This window comes from Rana temporaria, chromosome 5 (assembly GCF_905171775.1).
Source record: "Rana temporaria chromosome 5, aRanTem1.1, whole genome shotgun sequence".
NCBI classification, from domain to species: domain Eukaryota; kingdom Metazoa; phylum Chordata; class Amphibia; order Anura; family Ranidae; genus Rana; species Rana temporaria.
Window position 1 is genome coordinate 173,851,598 of NC_053493.1, and position 18,577 is coordinate 173,870,174.

General features: G+C 41.0%; 1 protein-coding gene across 6 annotated transcripts in view; it reads right to left on the bottom strand.

Moving 5' to 3' along the window:
• Nucleotides 1–18,577, bottom strand: part of TRIO (trio Rho guanine nucleotide exchange factor) — a 1,129,982-nt gene that overhangs the window by 982,027 nt on the left and 129,378 nt on the right. The window lies entirely within an intron of this gene.

The window sequence follows — 18,577 nt, forward strand, 5'->3', positions numbered from 1 at the left end:
TTTTAAAGTACCGAAGTTTGGCACCATTCCACGAGCGTGTGCAATCTTGAAGCGTGACATGTTAGGCATCCATTTACTCGGCGTAACTTCATATTTCACATTATGCAAAAAAATTGGGCTAACTTTACAGGTTTTTTTTAAAGCATGAAATACCGCGCGAGATAAAAAGGTGCAATGACTGCCATTGTATTCTCTAGGGCAGTGGTTCTCAACCTTTCTAGTGCCGTGACCCCTTGATAAAATTTCCCTTGTTGTGGGGACCCCTAACTGTATAATTATTTTCGTAGCGTGGGTTGTCGGCACCCAAGACAAGTAATTTGCGCCCCTAAACCACGGACATTTAGCGCTCCCTGAGTCCCTTCCACTCATACAGTAAAACCCTTTATGGTACATTTTGGGATGTACCACTCTTTTTTTGTTCTCCTTTCTTTCCCTTTTATCTCTCTCTATCCTCATTTTGTGTCCCCCCCATCCTTCTCTCTAGCTGTCTTTCTTGTTCTTTCTCTTATTCTTTGTTCCTCCCCCTCTTTTACTCTCCCTTCCATGTATTCTCTATTTTTATTCCTTCTCTTACTCCTTGGTGGAGGGAATGGGATGATTGGCAGTGCTGGCGGTGAAGTTGGGATGAGTGGCAGTGCTGGCGGGAAGTTGGGATGAGTGGCAGTGCTGGCGGGAAGTTGGGATGAGTGGCAGTAATGCAGGAAGTTGGGATGAGTGGCAGTGCTGGTGGGAAGTTGGGATGAGTGGCAGTGCTGGTGGGAAGTTGGGATGAGTGGCAGTAATGCGGGAAGTTGGGATGAGTGGCAGTGCTGGCGGGAAGTTGGGATGAGTGGCAGTGCTGGCGGGAAGTTGGGATGAGTGGCAGTGCTGGCGGGAAGTTGGGATGAGTGGCAGTGCTGGCGGGAAGTTGGGATGAGTGGCAGTGCTGGCGGGAAGTTGGGATGAGTGGCAGTGCTGGCGGGAAGTTGGGATGAGTGGCAGTGCTGGCGGGAAGTTGGGATGAGTGGCAGTGCTGGCGGGAAGTTGGGATGAGTGGCACTGCTGGCAGGAAGTTGGGATGAGTGGCACTGCTGGCGGGAAGTTGAGATGAGTGGCAGTGCTGGCGGGAAGTTGGGATGAGTGGCAGTGCTGGCGGGAAGTTGGGATGAGTGACAGTGCTGGCGGGAAGTTGGGATGAGTGACAGTGCTGGCGGGAAGTTGGGATGAGTGGCAGTGCTGGCGGGAAGTTGGGATGAGTGGCAGTGCTGGCGGGAAGTTGGGATGAGTGGCAGTGCTGGCGGGAAGTTGGGATGAGTGGCACTGCTGGCAGGAAGTTGGGATGAGTGGCAGTGCTGGCGGGAAGTTGGGATGAGTGGCAGTGCTGGCGGGAAGTTGGGATGAGTAGCAGTGCTGGCAGGAAGTTGGGATGAGTGGCAGTGCTGGCGGGAAGTTGGGATAAGTGGCAGTGCTGGTGGGGGGTGGGATCAGAGGCAGTACTGGGCTGAGTTCTGATCAGCCAACTTAGGTGCTCTTGATCAAGGTCACCTATGCCGTAATCAGGAGATAGGGTCTCCCCAGCCCCTGCCACTTCACATTCCTCACCAGTCAGCTGACCTCTAGTCTCTGCTCCCCATACCCATGCCGTGAACTGAATGGGCGGCTGCGAAAAGGCTGAGTGGGTGGCCACAGGCTCCAGGGACAGCCCGGCTGGGCTCCCGCAAAAAGGCTGGGAGAGTGGTGCGGGCTTCAGGAACAGCCCAGGATTCGGTGACCCCTGGCAAATTGGCATTCGACCCCCAAGGGGGTCCCGACCCCCAGGTTGAGAACCACTGCTCTAGGGCCTTTGCAAAAAAAATGTAGTGTTTGGGGGTTCTATGTAATTTTCTGGCAGCAAAATTAGGATTTTTAACTACAACAACAACAACAACTATACTACTACTACAACAACAACTATACTACTACAACAACAACAACTATACTACAACAACAACAACAACAACAATACTACAACAACAACAACAACAACAATACTACAACAACAACAACAACTATACTACAACAACAACAACAACTATACTACAACAACAACAACAACAATACTACTACTACTACTACTACAACAACAATACTACTACTACTACTACTACTACTACTACAACAACAACTATACTACTACAACAACAACAACAACTATACTACTACAACAACAACAACAATACTACTACTACTACTACTACTACTACTACTACTACAACAACAACTATTACTACAACAACAACAACTATACTACTACAACAACAACTATACTACTACAACAACAACTATACTACTACAACAACAACTATACTACTACAACAACAACTACTATACTACTACAACAACAACAACAACAACTATACTACTACAACAACAACAACAACTATACTACTACAACAACAACAACAACTATACAACAACAACAACAACAACAACAACAACAACTATACTACTACAACAACAACAACAACTATACTACAACAACAACAACAACAACTATACTACTACAACAACAACAACTATACTACTACAACAACAACAACTATACTACTACAACAACAACAACTATACTACTACACCAACAACAACTATAATACTACTACTACTACAACAACAACAACAACAACAACTATACTACTACAACAACAACAACAACTATACTACTACAACAACAACAACAACTATACTACTACTACAACAACAACAACAACAACAACTATACTACTACTACAACAACAACAACTATACTACTACAACAACAACAACTATACTACTACAACAACAACTATACTACTACTACTACACCAACAACAACTATAATACTACTACTACTACTACTACTACTACTACAACAACAACTATAATACTACTACAACAACTATAATACTACTACTACTACTACAACAACTATAATACTACTACAATACTACAACAACTATAATACTACTACAATACTACAACAACTATAATACTACTACTACTACTACTACTACTACTACTACGTAAATTATGCGCTGTCATGTCAGTGTAGTATAACTTATACTACACCGACAAATTCAATGAAAAGAAGCGCATGAATTTTTTTAAACATGACAGTACGCAAAATAGCAGGGCTCGACAATATCCGGTCGCAATTGCGACAAGAACTTGTGACCTGGCACCCGCCGGTAATCGAGTCCGCGGCTTTGGAGCCTACAAGGCCGCGGACTCAATTACCGGCCGTCACGGACCCGCCGAGATCGCGCGTTGGGGGTGCACGGAGGCACAAGATCCTGCGTCTCAGAGCGCCCCCCAACTCCCCCGCCGCACGATCATGGCGGGCCCACGATAGCCGGTAATTGAGGCCGTGGCTTGGCAGCCTTGTGAAGGCCCAAGCTTACTTCTGTGACCAGGCGCAATCTGGTGGTGGCCGTTGGCTTTACAAGTAAAACAGCAATTCTTAAAGTGTTTTTTCACTGTTTTCACTGCCATCTCCTTCCCTCTAAATTAGAACCCCCAAACATTATATATTTTTTTTATTTTAACACCCTAGAGAATAAAATGGCGATCGTTGCAATACTTTGGCACACCGTATTTGCGCAGCGGTCTTACAAGCGCACTTTTTGGGGGAAAAAATACTATTTTTTAATTAAAAAAATAAGACAACAGTAAAGTTATCCCAATTTTTTTTTTTATATTGTGAGATAATGTTACGCCGAGTAAATTGATACCCAACATGTCACGCTTCAAAATTGCGTCCGCTCGTGGAATGCCGTCAAACTTTTACCCTTTAAAATCTCCATAGGTGACGTTTAAAAAATTCTACAGGTTGCATGTTTTGAGTAACAGGTGGTCTGGGGCTAGAATTATTGCTCTCGCTTTCACGATCGCGGCGATACCTCACATGTGTGGTTTGAATACCGTTTACATATGCGGGCGCTACTCAGGTATGTGTTCACTTCTGCACGCGAGCTTGACGGGACAGGGCGCGTTTTCTGGCTCCTTACTTTTTTAGCTGGCTCCTAGATTCCAAGCAAATTTGTCAAACCCTGAAATATAGTAGTACTACTTACTAGTACTACTAGCAATACTACAGAATAGCTCAAACAAATAGCATGCAATCCATTCCATTTCAAATTTAATCAGTTCAATAAAATCTTTTTGGTACAAGTCAGATGTACTGCAGTGCAGACATAAGTACCTAGCATGGCAAGAGCGCGCTGCACTGTTTAAAAAAAGAAAGAAAAAAAAGATTGGTTAGTTTTATTTACATTTTTTAAGCTGCCTGGGGTTTGGTTTTAAATTGATTTTGTGTCCCCCCCCCCCCCTTCTCAGATTTCACTCCCACTACAGATCATTATATGCTATTATTCTGCACTACCAGCAAAGATGGACCATGTCTGTAGTTTGGAAATATTTTAAAGTTTCTGATAAAAAAAGACCCCAAATTTGCAATCTGCAGTCTTTGCTCAGCAGAAATTTCAAGAGGGGGTACAGTGCTAAGGCACTTTTCAACAATAGGTTTGATACACCACCTGAAAACATGTCATCCAGTTCAGCATTCAGAATACAAGAAAACAGTAGCACTTCCAAAAAGTGCCCCAGGCTTAACACTATCTGTGGCCACAGTCTTTGAAAAGGTTAAAAAATTTACAAGTGACAGTCCCAAAGCTTGTGCCATTACAGATAAAAGTACAGAATTGATTGAATTAGACAACCAGCCATTCTCTGTTGTGGAGGACTTTGGGTTCCATAGGCTCATGCAACATATTGAGCCGCGTTACTCACTACCAAGCAGATACCTTTCTACCTGAATCATTTTGCAGTGTTAAAAAACACGTTTATGAGCTCATGACTACCAACATAATAGCAATCAGTTTACTACCGACATTTTGAGTTCAGACGTCAGTCCAATGAGCATGCTTAGCCTGACAGCGCAGTGGGATAGATGACAAATTTCAATAGCAAAACATTCTACTTAACGCACACGAGTTTGTTGGATCACATACTGCAGCAGCAATATCTGACGCTTTAAAAACCATGCTTGACACTTGGCACATTGGGAAGTCGAAAGTGCATTTGATTGTCTGAGATAATGCGTGGAACATGGCAATGGAGGACAGTGAACCTAAAAGCATACCGTGTATGGCACACACGCTGCAATTGGCTGTGAATGAAGGATTGCTGAGTCAGCGCACCATATCGGATATCGCATCAAAAGGAAGAAAAATGATGGGTCACTTTAAGATTACTAGCTTTGCAGACACAGTTTAGAATGCCACCAAACCGACTGCAGCAAGATATACTCACTCGTTGGAACAGCACCTACTATATGCTGCAAAGTCTTTTTGAACAAAAGTGTGTTTTAGCTGCATACATTGCAGATTACGAGCTGCTGGCAACCCTGAGTACACAGCAGCATATGTTAGTTGAAAATAGTTTGTCTCTTCTATCTCCATTTGAACAGTTAACAAAAGAAATAAGCTCAACTAATGCTTCCATTGCTGAAGTTATTCCCTTGATTGCTGCACTGAAGCGTCTGCTAGGAAAAGATGTAGAAACAGACCATGCCGTAAAAACGGCTAAAACCACTCTACTTGAGGCCGTTACCAAAAGGTTTCAAGACAACGAGTCCAACCCTCAGTACTGCATTACAACAGTTCTAAATCCTCGATTTAAAGAGCATTATTTTAATGTGGAGAAAAAGCAGTGTGCACGGGAAACGATACAGTCACAAATGGTGGTGGTTCAAGCATCAGGTAAAGGAGTTTCGAGGTGTAGCACAGAGGAAAGCGAGAAGAAACGGTTGCATACAAGTGAAGAGGAACACACTCCCTCGATATCAGATATGCTTGAAGAAATTTTACATGAATGCACCCCGGTCCATAGCAGTGCCACAACAAGTGCAGCTACTCAACAGCGGGACATTTATTTAGCTGAACAGCCTATCACCAGAAGTGACAATCCCCTTGAGTACTGCCGCATCAACAAACAACGTTTTCTTTTGCTTGCACATATTGCACACAGATATTTATCTACATCAAGCACCAGTACAAAGAGTGAGAAACTATTCAGTCTAGCATCTCATATTCTTGATGAGAAGAGAAACCGTCTCACCTGTGAGGAAGGAATAGATTTAGAAATCCATAGCATAGACCAATTAATTTACCATATTGAACATAGTAAATGAATTGGTATTGGACTGTGCTATTGGACAATTGGAACAAACATAGTATGACTGACTACCTAGTAGGTTCTAATTGTCTAGTTGTGTCATTGGTTTTTCATTGTAGTTCTACAGTTTTTTGCACTTTCAATTTAAGAAAGAACTCCAGCTTTTAAACTACTGTACATACATAGTATGTTGCTGTTGGGCCAAACTATGTTCTGTATCTGTGGCTGGCAACATACTACAGTACTATTCCACATGTTCCTGGTATGGGCGGAGACTTCCAGAAACACAGACTAGTCTACATTGCTTGCTGTGATTGGCGACGCTGCTGTAGACTAGTCTGTGTTGTGGGAAGTCTCCGCCCATATCCGGGGGCCGAAACACAGTGCGGTCTACTGTATGACTATGCATGTAACCCGCAGCTACATACACTTTTATCGCACATGCAGTCGCTGACACCTTAGGGAAAGAGAACTTAATTACTAGTTCAGATTTAAGTTCAAAATAAAATATATATATATTTATTTATTTATTTAACGGCCTTCTGCCATATTTCTGTTATAGTTCATTGTTCTTTAGTTTTATAACAGTTGGTTTTGCAAATTTTTTTTGCACAATAACTTTGTCATTATAAAGGGATATGAAGCGGAATAGGAAAAGTAACACACAGAGGTTGATTGATTTACTAAAACATCTGGGACAAAAAAAATGGAAGCCGATTGGTTAACCCAACCACCTTCGCAGAGCTGCACCAGATTTTGCACTCTCCACTCACCATCTGGTGCAGCTTTGCGTATAAGGTTAGGTTGACTAATCGGCTTCCATTTTTTGGCAAAGCTGCGAACAAACTGAAGAACTTCAAAACTCATTGGCTAGCCCAATATACTCAGCTGCGCTAAATTTTTCACTCTCTCCAATTTTAGTAAACCATCTCTGCTGCTTGGAAGTGGGCCCCAGACTGTTGCCTACATTTTTCCCTGCTGGCTTAACTGGACATTACTCGCACTGATGCCCTATGACTAGGGAAGTCTGTGGTTAATAGTTACACACTGTCTGAAAAATAAAACAAGACAGAGGGCGCACCGGCCTAGTGCTTTTTCTTAAGGAAGACCTCTCTTTGTTAATAATATAGTAACTTAAGTAATATACAGAACAAATCAACAGGTGTACAACTATCAACCTTGTCATCAAAGTAAGCTTCTAGTCCACAATATATCACATCACTTATAGTCTAGCACAACTGGAAAACCCAACAGGCCAACGTCTTTTGAGGACTTGCCTCTCCTCTGAGCTCTGGCTCTAAGGAAGAGGCAAGGCCTTGAAACAACTTAGCCTGTTGTTGGGTTTTCCATTTGTCCCACTCCCATTAAGTGATGTGAATGATGCATCGTGGGCTGGAAGCTGGTGTTTTACTTTGACAACAAGCTCCGCTACAACTGACCCGACGGCTTAGTAGTATGATGTGTATAATAGCCCATGCACCCTCTGCCTTGTTTTATGGTTGCTTTTTTTTAACATTATAACTTAAACAACAGTGCAAATACCGTACGTCTACTGAAACACAGAGGCTAGTCTTTGGCATTTTTATATTATGCCTGTTTTTTTGTTTTTATTTTATTTAGTTTGTTACTATTAATTGTGGTGCAATGTGCACTGACTGCAAGATATGTACAGTACCGTTACTGTAAGTTACTTTAATTTATTTTCTATTTTATTTGATTTTATTTTCTGTGTCCAATGTCCAATTTATGTGGGTTACTTACTTTTTATTAAAGTACTTATTTACATTACTGGATTGTACCATTTTATTATTCATAAAATGATTAAGTCGAATATATGAATAACAACAAACAGAATTTTTATATATCAAACAATTTTTTTGTTAAAGTGGAGTTCCACCCATTTTTTTATGTTTGTCTGTGCTGCATGCTCTAATCTCATAGTGTTCAGAATGGACAATTTTTATTTAATTTGTTGCTTGTAAATACCTTTATTTTGTAGTCCTTCATTACTTCCTCCTCCTTATTTGCCTAGGCCATTTGCAAGGGTTTCTGGGATAGGCATCATGTTTCCCAGTAGTCCTTGCAAACCTGACTGAAACCTATTACATTGCTTGTGCACTGAGCATGTGCGAGATATGCAAAGCTGAAATCCAGGAAGTCATACAGTCTGGCTTCATGATGCCCACACTTAAGATGGCCACGGTCTATTTCTAGATTATAAACTATTTAAATGCTGTAACAACCTAACAAAACGGACCTTAGTTTACAGACTAACTTTACTAGAATACATTAAGCTTGTGTATTACAGGGGTATTTATATTTCAAAAGTGAAATTGTGGGTGGAACTCCCCTTTAATTATTAAAAAAGTAATTTTCTGTATCGGTTTGCGGCCTAGTGTATTTTTTCATTTTCGGTATCCGTTTCGGCACCAAAAAACCCATTCGGTGCACCCCTAGATTGGATAGATTGATAGCACCACAGCCATCGGCTCCCGCTGCTGTCAATCAAATCCAATGACGCAGGCGCCATGGGTCTATGGACGCCGAAAGTGTATGACACAGGAGTGCGCCCGCAAGCTAACCTCCTCGGGAGAGATCTTCCCAAAGGGGGTTATCTATTGCGAAGAGGAGCCGCGAGCGCTGCCGTGGGACCCCAGAACAGAAGGATCGGGGCCACTCTGTGCAAAACGAACTGCACAGTGGAGGCAAGTATGACATGTTTGTTATTTAAAAAATAAATTCCTAAACCTTTACAACCACTTTAATGTATCATCTCCTAGATTGTAAACTCTAACGAGCAGGGCACTCTGATTCTTCCTGTATTCAGGGTAGATTCTAAAGGTGGATACTAAAGAATGCAAACTGAAAAAACATGCAGAATTCAAAAGCGATTTCTCCAGACACTGATCATCATGCAGATGGATGAATTGAAAAATGGGATTCAGATGGAAAAATATCCATCAAATAAATCTGAATCCAAACCAGATTTGCATACTGTGTGTATCAGAGTAGCTTCTTTTTAAGTGCATGCAGAAAATTGCATATTGAAATTAATCGTCTTTAAATCAAACAACTACTACTTTGAACTAGATGGACTTGTTTCTTGTTTTCAACCTATGTAACCACACTAATGAGCGCTAACAAAAAACTATTTAGTACTTAGTTTCAGGAAACTCATCACAAGGGACTTTGCTCTCATTGAATTCCTCATTCATTGCCTCAGTAGTTCTCACAGGCAAAAAGTAACACAGCTAATCTCCCCTGCTGACTCAGAAACTGAATTATCCCCCTCACAAAACACCTCACAAATATCCACAGCATCTCCAGCACTTCTACATCAGTTTGAGAGAATGCTCCATAAGGCATTAAAGCAGACCTCTGAACAGATAACTAGCAGCCTCACTAAAGAGATCAGAGAGCTGGGTAATTGCACTGCTGCATTGGAGCTAAAAATGTATGAAATAGAACTGAACACACAAGACAACATGACTGAAATGGAGAATTTAAAAGAGGAAAATGTAATACTCTAAACTAAAATTAGAGGACTATGAAAATAGGGCCAGGAAATCCAATTTACGCATACGAGGAATTCCAGAAAACTGTGACAAACCTGCAATCTACAATTAGAGCATTATTAGAAGACTTTCAACCATCCATCCCTATGGACTGTCTGGAATTGTAGTCCACCAAGCCCTCACAGCAAAGAAGACAGACGGTCCTCCAAGAGACATAATTGTAAAATTTCACCATTACAGGTCAAAAAGAGAACATTTTGTCAGTAGCCAGAGATGAAAAGGATTTAAACTTTCAAGGTTACAAATACCAGCTCTTTGCGGACTTATCCCAGCTTACCATTGCCAAAAGACGCTCAATGAAACCCCAAATACAGGAACTCCAATGCCAAAATATAGTATACCAATGGTGATTCCCTTTTTCCCATCAAATTTACTTTTCAAGGCAATAGCTGAACAGAACAGCTGAAGAACTGCAACAAACCCTAATAAACCTCCACCTGATGCCTGAAACAACCAGCGCTTCCACACAGCGCAGAAAAGCAGCCCCATCTTCACCAACAAGCAACACGTCTCAAACTACAAAGAGTGATGGAAACTATCATTCCCACAAAACAAAATATGCAGCCACTCCTTTGGATCAAGTAGACTCCATGGACTAACATTAACTCATAGTAATTTCAGTCAAATTATCGCATAAGAGATTAATATAACCTGGTTGAACATATGAACCCTTAGGACTTTCAAATTAATTCTAATCTACCATTTTCGTCAGAGGCTAGTTGGAATTTTTGCTTTTCCTTTTTCTGATAAATTCTTATTTTTACTAGTTTCAAAAATGGTCAGGAAATGACTAACATGATAAATCTAGAAAGGTTTAGACCAGGGATAGGCAATTATCGGACCTCCAGTTGTTGCAGAACTACAAGTCCCATGAGGCACAGCAAGATTGTGACAGCCACAAGCATGACACCCAGAGGCAGAGGCATGATGGGACTAGTAGTTGCAACAGCTGGAGGTCCGCTGATTGCACATCCCCGGTTTAGGCTAATTAGGAGACTGACAATCCCTTTATTTAACCACTAGCCTCTTATAACCCTACTACCCCAAGTAGCCTCAATTGGTTAATACTTACACCAAGATAAGATGATCTTCATAGTGCTGTCCAATATAATAGCTTGAATATGGACATAGTTAATAGATCGAAACCTCCCTAAGCATATTATTGAAGTATATATGGAAGAGTTGAGAATTTTTTTAATTCCAACTATTACTTCAGGTTTAACCCAGTTAGTAAGTTCCCTGGGTACCATTGTTTAAAGTGCATTTAGATAGTAGAACCAGTTAACTAAATTTGTTATATTCTCGAGGCAAATACACAGGGATATCTAGAATAGTAACTTTTTTCAAATTACCTGCTACCCGAAATATATGCATCTTATTGATGCCTTAATATAGGGCTTTTTCCTAAACGTGGATGACCGCGCGCCCTCCTTGGTCTACCTTGTTCACCCACCCATATGTGGGAGTCCGACGTAGGCGTTTATTTCCCCGCGATAGGGATCCTCATACCCCATCACGGGCCTTGTTTTATTTATTTTTATTTTTTGCATACCTACTTATCTCAAACCAAGCAATATTTATGTTATTCTTTTTTGCATCAGTTTTTTCTCTCCTTTCCACTTCAGATATGAGATCTTTCTTCTTCTATATCCTTAAAATTTACACAGGTCGCCTCACCATTCCAGAATTGTATACTTCTTGGTAGGTTCACTCCTTATAATCAGTTGCCATGGTTCCGATAAATGTATTATCCCTAATGTTCAGGGTTTAAACATATCACAAAAAAGGACGAAAGCATTTCGCACTTTTCATGCACATAAGGCACACATCGTTTGTCTAGAGGAAACACACTTCACCAATGAGTCCACGCCTAAATATATGTCCCCTTTCTACCCACAAATTTTTACTGCCTCTGCAAATTCCAAACAAAGGGGTACTCATAGCTTTCCACCAATTCACCCCTTTTACTTTATTATCAGAGATCAAAGACCCAGAAGGACGATACATAATACTTCGGGGACATATGTGTAGTGAAAATGTATAGTGCCCAGTACTCCGGTCAGATAATTGATATCTTAGATGTTAGTATGATGTTTATAAATTTGTTGTTTCGCAGCAACTCCAGGCTCTCCAGAGAACGCAATTTTAATTAACTGACTTCCAATACAGAATAAAATCCAAATTCCACAGATGATACACAAGTCCAACAGAGTATATAATTCAAAGTCTCATCTTAGAGAATATATATATATTCTCTCCACTTCTAGATCTGTGCCTTCATGTCCGTATAGAGAATATACCGGGGACATATTCTCTATCTGATAACCAGAACTCCCAACATTACATTGCTTGGTCATTGAATAGCTGAGCAATTTGATTGGTCATCTTTGATCTGAAAGACAGGAAATACATCCTGTCTTTTAGAGTGGCAGGTAAATGACTTCAGCCGGAGTCACTAATTAGTATGCATTCTTGCATACTAATAAGCCCCCACTAATAAGTAATTCGATTGCATGTGATCTGAGCAATGGTTTGATATGTAAACTAGACTTCCTATCTCTTTATCCATTGACAAAGTCACTAATTGGTATTAGGGAGCTAACTAGTATACATCCTTGCATACCAATAAGCTGCATACCAATAACCTCCAATAAGTAATTAGATGACCGGTGGGCTAAGTAATGGTTTGATGTGCAAAATAGATTTATGCTGTCTCTTAATCGACAAGCGTCTTTTGAAGTGTAACATGTAATTACAGGCTACTGAAATCTGGCCTGTATATGTTGGACTAATTATATATATATACACATATATATATATATATATATATATATATATATATATATATATACACACACACACACACACACACACACACACACACACACACATATATATATATATATATATATATATATATATATATATATATATATATATATATATATATACATATACATATACACACACACACACACACACACATATACATACATACATACATACACACACACACACACACATATACACAAATAAAATATATATATATATATATGTATATATTTGTGTGTGTGTGTGTGTGTGTGTGTGTGTGTGTGTGTGTATACCCAACATATTACCACCTATACAACAATATGATCGATACGGCAGTTACTATTGTCTCATACTATGCCCCTAAAAAAATCCTTCCTCTCACATCTTTTGCAAGTGGTGAATACACACAAAATTTTAACCGTGATTATGGGTGGAGATTCTAATCAGGTTCTCCTCCCATTTCTTGACAAATCGCCCTACACACCTCACAATACCTTGACCAAATTGTCTTTCTCTCATCTCCTCTCCAAATACAACTTGGTTGACACTTGGAGAGAAAACAATCCAATAAAAAAAAAAAAAAAAAAGAAGAAAAAGTTACACTTATTCACATCCTCATCAATCCTTCACCCACATTGACCATATTTTCTTGACTATTGGTATGGTACCTGAGATACTCGCATCTAATATACTTACCATCCCATGGTCAGACCACAATGCGGTAGTTACAACCATAGCTTCCACTATGCCAAAAGGCACACGATCCTACTTGGTATCTACCAGACATAATGCTAAAAACACCCATTACAATGCCAGGAAGTTGAGCAGACTTTAAAAGAATATTTGCTGCACAATAACACTCCAGATATATCGCCCCTTACACTCTAGGAAGCCCACAAATGGGTATTGCGAGGCAATATTCAGAGACAAATGGCAGTGTTTAAAAGGGAACGTAAAGTCCTTGCCCGAAAAAAAAAAAAAAAAAACTGTAACCACTTAAGACCCAGACCAAAATGCAGGTAAAGTACCCGGACAGTTTTTGCGATTTGGCACTGCGTCGCTTTAACTGACAATTAAGCGGTCGTGCGATGTGGCTCCCAAACAAAATTGGCGTCCTTTTTTTCCCCACAAATAGAGCTTTCTTTTGGTGGTATTTGATCACCTCTGCGGTTTTTATTTTTTGCGCTATAAAAAAAAAATAGAGCGACAATTTAAAAAAAAAAATGCTATATTTTTTCCCTTTTGCTATAATAAATATCCCCCAAAAATATATATAAAAAAATAAACTTTTTTTTTCCTCAGTTTAGGCCGATACGTATTCTTCTACCTAGCTTTGGTAAAAAAATAAAACGCAATAAGAGAGTTTTATCGATTGGTTTGCGCAAAATTTATATAGTGTTTACAAAATAGGGGAAAGTTTTTTTTTGCATTTTTATAAAAAAAAATAAAATGTACTACCAATGGCGGCGATCAATGATTTTTTTCGTGACCGCGACATTATGGCGGACACATCGGACAATTTTGACACATTTTTGGGACAATTGTCATTTTCACAGCAAAAAATGCTATATAAATGCATGGTTTACTGTGAAAATAGCAATTGCAGTTTGAGAGTTCACCACTAGGGGGCGCTGAAGGGGTTAAGTGTGACCTCATATGTGTTTCTAACTGTAGGGGGCGGGGCTGGACGTGTGACATCATTGATCGTGCTTCCCTATATCAGGGAGCACACAATCAATGACAGGGCCACAGTGAAGAACAGGGAAGCAGTGTTTACACACAGCTCTCCTCGTTCTTCAGCTCCGGGGACCGATCGCGGGACTCCAGTGGTGATCAGGTCCGCGGGTCCCGCGGCAGCAGAGCTTCGGACCGGGTAGCGCGCGCGCGCCCCATGGCTGGGAACTTAAAGAGGACGTACAGGTACGTGCTTGTGCCAAGCCGTGCCATTCTGCCGACGTATATGTGCAGGAGGCGGTCCTTAAGTGGTTAAGGACCTTGCCACTTTTTGCGATTCTGCACTGCGTCGCTTTAACGGACAATTGCGCGGTCGTGCGACGTGGCTCCCAAACAAAACATTTTCCCCCAAAAATAGAGCTTTCTTTTGGTGGTATTTGATCACCTCAGCGGTTTTTAATTATTGCACTATAAACAAAAATAGAGTGACAATTTTGAAACAAAAATTCAATATTTTTTACTTTTTGCTATAATAAACATCCCCCAAAAATATATAAATCCTCAGTTTAGGCTGATACGTATTATTCTACTTATTTTTGTTTAAAAAAAAAAAAAAAAAAAACATGCAATAAGCGTTTATTTATTGGTTTGCGAAAAAGTTATAGTGTTTACAAAATAGGGGATAGTTTTATGGCATTTTTATTACTATTTTTTTTTTTTTTTTTTTTTTTAACTAGTAATGGCGGCGATCAGCAATTTTTTTCATGACTGCGACATTATGGCGGACACATCGGACACTTTTGGGACCGTTGTCATTTTCAGAGCGAAAAGTGCTATAAAAATGCACCGATTACTGTGAAAATGACAATGGCAGTGAAGAGGTTAACCACTAGGTGGCGCTAAGGGGTTAGGTGTGCCCTAAGGGAGTGATTCTTACTGTAGGGGGGTGTGGCTGTAGGCGTGATGTCACTGATGGTCGTTTCCTATATCAGGGAACAGACGATCAGTGTCACTGCCACAGAGAAGAACGGCGATCGGGTCCGCGGGCGCAGTCACGAAGCTTCGGACCCACGGCTGGGCTCTTAAAGGCAACGTACAGGTACGTGCCTGTGCCCAGCCGTGCCATTCTGCCGAGGTATATGTGCAGGAGGCGGTCCTTAAAGCGGAAGTTCACCCTAAAAACAAGTATATACCATTCAATCCAGCATACTGCCGACATGTACAGTATGCTTTTTTTTTTTTTTTCGGTTTACATACCGTAGTATAGGTATATTCCCCCCCGGCTTCCGGGTAGTGAATCCCGTGGGAGTGGGCGTTCCTATTCAGAGACTAAGTGATTGACTATGACAAAAGCTTCCCCCCCGGCGCAAAAGGCACGTCACCAGTTTCTTAAAAAAGTCAAACATCGGTGCGCAGGCGCCGTATAGAGCCAACTCGCAGTTCGGCTTCTTTCAGAAACTAGTGACGCGCATTATGCGCCGGGGGGGGGGGGGGGAGAAAGCTTTTGTCATACGTCAATCACTCTCTGAATAGGAACGCCCACTCCTGCGGGATTCACTACCCGGAAGCCGGGGGGAATATACCTATACTACGGTACGTAAACCAAAAAAAAACCAGCATACTGTACATGTCGGCAGTATGCTGGATTGAATGGTATATACTTGTTTTTAGGGTGAACCTCTGCTTTAAGTGGTTAATGCTGCATCTATTTCATTTCAAAACAATCCATCACCCACCACGAAATCTAAATTGGAAAAAACGCGCATAGAATACGATTTATTCCTTACAGAATCAGCAGTTAAAACCTATAAATGCACTAGACATAATAATAGGAAAACCAACAAACCAGGCACTTATCTAACATGAGCACTAAATTCAATAAATAAAAAGAAAAGAAAAAGAAAAAGGTGCACCAACACTGTTGCTGTCCTGGAAGATTTCCTAGAGAAGCAGTTACCGGTAAGTGTAACTGGTAATTTTCTTTAGTCATCTTTCAGGACAGCACACCTGAGAAGATAAGCAAGAACCTCAGGCCTACCTTAGGGTGGGACCAATGTATGCGATACCTTCTTGGCGAACACTCGGTTCTGCAGTATGTTTCGCTGTGTAGGGAGAAACACAAATCAAAAACGGAGGATCAAGGTGAAGGGTGGGGACTTAAAAACGGTTGTCAATTGTTTGTGTTTCCTGTGGGGAGGGGGTCTCATCTCTTATGTGTGCCGTCCTGGGAGAGGACTAGAGAAATACCGACTCTGCTAACCTCTTTTTTGCACAGTGCTGACAAATTAGAATCGCTCTGGCTCATTTTGGATGCCTGGCACCATTTCCTGACACTTTTTCACTCCCGGGGAATCCCACGTGCTATGCAAAGTCAACCATACAAATGAATGGCTGTACACAGCTGTGCTCTTGTAAATGCAGATGCTTCTTTGCATCGGTGTCTACCCATGCATGCGCATCTTACATCCACAAATTAAAGGGTCACTAAAGGAAAAAAAATGTTTGCCTAAAACTAATGTCTGCAAGGTAGACAGACAGAATAGTGTAATGATTCTGTTAAAAAACAAGTAAATACCTATTAAATTCCTTCATCTATATCCCCTCCGGCGTTCTAGTTTCTGTTCTCTCATTCACTTCCTGGTTTGCATTGTTCGTAAGAACTACATTTCCCAGTATGAATTGTGGCACGCCCAGTAATTCACACCTCCTTGAAGTCTCTAACACGTAGAGAGTGTACTGCCACACAGATGTAGTTCCCAGGAGGGGGTGAGCACGTTACTGACCACCGCAGTAAAGCCTCCCATCACGGTGGTCAGCAAAATCAGACAAGCAGGAAGTGAACAGAACAGAGAAGAAATAGAGCAACTAGAGCAAAAAAAAACGAACAATGAGGAAGTGAAAAGAAGGAATGTCTGCAGGTAAAGAAAGCTAATTATGAAAAAAAATAAAAATTCCTTTACAACCCCTTTAAGTCAATGGCTGCAGTTTTGCCGTTTTAAATCCAGTGCTGCAAGTCCAGGACCCCCTCACTATGATCTGATAGCCCCTACTCTTCCACATGTATACATGCCCTCTGGCACCCACCTCCCTCCTCAGCCCTGGACTTGTATAACACCCTGTGACGGACTACACTCATTGTACAAAGGGCGGAGGTGAGCACCCGTGCAGAATCTAGGGTCTGAAGCAATATTACAGGCTGACCACATTGCATGGGCTCTGGATACGGCTCCCCTGAATAAAATACCATGATTTTATTGTTGAATTATTACACAGTGAAGGAGTTGGTTGAAGAATGTGAAGAAAAAATAATAAACTAGTTAGGGTAAGAGTAATTTCTCCACAAGGGAAAAGCAGTCTATCACCTTTGGACACTAGTAAAAAGCTGAGAACTCACGGAGTGGGGCAGGGTAACAGGGTAGGTGCCTAGGGAGCATATCCTCCAAAGCCTTGCCAGTGTCAAATCATGTGAAGGTACGAATCTACAACGCAGGGTCTATGAATACTCAGCCTTTGTCCAGTAGAATACAATTAAGATATTTGCTTATCCAGTTCACCTTTCAGGAAACCCCCTGTAGCAGTGGCAACTTGCATAACCCTAACTTCCTGTGTAGGTCTCCGGCCTAGCAATAGCTGTACGGGCTGTACAGCTATTCCTAGGCCGGAGACGTGCACAGGTGTCCGGCCTGTTGGTTTTTCTATAATAATTATGTCTAGTGCATTTATAGGTTTTATCTGCCGATTCTGTCAGGAATAAATCGTAATCTATACGCGTTTTTTTCCAATTTAGATTTCGTGGTGGGTGATGGATTGTTTTGAAATGAAATAGATGCAGCATTAACCACTTAAGGATCACCTCCTGCACATATACATATATTTTTTTTTAGGTTTGCAATGTGCGTGGTGTGGACTATACCAGGCACATTGCAAACCTAAAAAAAAATACTTGGTAACAGTCTCTCAAGCACTAGCACTCCAAGTTTTAATCATGAAAATCCAGAGAAGTTGCTTATATCTTGGTAGATGTGCTCTAGAAAAGTGCAGTCATATTTGACCCAGCTGAACATCAAAAACAACATTGTGACAGAGACAACTACGATTAATAAAGGTGAGATGTGTTTCTGCGCCAAATTATTTAAGTATAATTCACTAATGAAATCAATTAACCACTTAGTGATAAGTGAATTGCTCTCTGCTGGGAATTACTACTTAATATCCAACTGCTCCTCTGTGTCAAAACATAAACAATATATTGTGCAATGGAATCTAATGGGGGAAGAGGGCGCTAGTAAAAAATACCTCTAATGGGGTGTTGAAAACGTGATCCCAAATGGTATATGTGGGATATG